Below are 1,608 nucleotides of genomic sequence, written 5' to 3' on the forward strand. Positions count from 1 at the left end.
AAGAAAACATAGTTAGAAGCTTGCTGACTTGGCATGGGATGTTATACATTTAGTTGTATGATAGCCATGTTCCTTCAGCACTAATATCTTCTCTTTTCCTTCTGTTTTGCTTTTTAATTTTGAAATATACAGGGTGATTACATCAAAGAAGGCCAAGTAATAGGGTATCTGGATCAGTTTGGCACTTCACTTCCTGTTAAGGTGATTTTTCTTAGCCTCTTTAATTGTGAGTAATTTTGAAATGTCTACTTCCTACTGATCGTTTTTCTTTTTATCTTTTTTTTTGGTTAAATTTAATTGTGAGTAATCACTAAGCCTCACAAGTTCCACTGCATTAGAGCTCAAGCTTCAGGTGATTCAGATAGAACTGTTAGATATATAATATGGTTTGTGTTAATGATCACTAATATGAATGTTAATGATTATACTCTATACAAGGTTGCAATCAGGATGCAATCAGGCAGTTGCAATCCATGATGAAAAATGGTGTGTTCTTCACAACCTTCAAAATAAATAAATAAATCAGTCTCATCTCGCATTCTTGTTTTACTTCCATGATCTCTAATTGATAAAGATTCCCTCTTTTTTTTGTCTCGTTCCAGTGAATGAGCAGCAGAAGATCACATTCCAGGTTTGCTTTTTTTTTTTTTCTTTTAGATAATATGCTTAGATTCTTATATGTTTGATCTTGGATATTGAGAAAAGATTTAAGGGAAAAAGAAACAATTTAACTTATGATTCATGATCTGCAACTTAATTTGGTAAAGGAGAAGAAAGAAAAAAGCTTTTCTTTTTGTTTGTTTATTTGAAATTCCAAATTAAGAGAATCAAACGATTTGATAAGCATCAGTTTTTGTTTTTTTGGTTAAATTGACCTAGATCACTTTTGTTGCGTCGCATTTGCTAAGGAGTGTTTTTATTGGTGGTTATAATATACATTTGAAGGGATTAAGAATTCAAGATTTGAATTCAAGTAATGTACTTTTTAATGAATAATTGTTCTTTTCAATGTTTGTTCAACACTCTTCAAGAATCATCATCCTGAATTTTAGTGATATTAAACCAATAAGTGCCTTTTCTTGTTTTTTACTCTTGTTTTAATAAATCCCTCCTTTTTTTCCCCCTAAAATATTTTACTTCATATTTCAGAACATGCATCAGGGATATCCAACTGAAACACTAGCCAGATTTCTCAAAGCAAGGGACTGGAATGTTGCCAAAGCCCATAAAATGGTTAGTTAGATCTTTTTATGCTTAAGGTCTTTAGCTGGTTCGGTTGTTTGGTTGTTCTTAGAATTACTCTGAGTTGTGTTCTTTCGATGTGTATACTTTGCTGACGACTTAAAGTTTTACAGATAATCGATTGTTTACAATGGAGAGTTGAAAATGAGATTGACAATGTTTTATCAGTATGTTCCTTCACTATGTATGTATTCACATGTTTTCTCCTTTCTGTTGGTTGCGATGGTTACTAACCTCGATTATCTACGGAAGAGGGTTTGAGTTCAAATTAGATGTTCATTTGATCATCATGCCTATAATTGTATATGAATGCCGTATACAACAATATCGGATTCCATGTCTCCTGCAGCATTTTTAATACATGCT

At 32.2% G+C, this 1,608-nt stretch overlaps 1 long non-coding RNA gene across 1 annotated transcript; it reads left to right on the forward strand.

Moving 5' to 3' along the window:
* Positions 1 to 601: 601 nt before the first annotated feature.
* Positions 602 to 1,409, forward strand: LOC130960623 (uncharacterized). The gene is made up of 3 exons (XR_009079174.1): positions 602 to 631; positions 1,150 to 1,233; positions 1,356 to 1,409. It is a non-coding gene; the product is annotated as an uncharacterized LOC130960623 (long non-coding RNA).
* Positions 1,410 to 1,608: the final 199 nt, after the last annotated feature.

This window comes from Arachis stenosperma, chromosome 2 (assembly GCF_014773155.1).
Source record: "Arachis stenosperma cultivar V10309 chromosome 2, arast.V10309.gnm1.PFL2, whole genome shotgun sequence".
Lineage (NCBI taxonomy): Eukaryota > Viridiplantae > Streptophyta > Magnoliopsida > Fabales > Fabaceae > Arachis > Arachis stenosperma.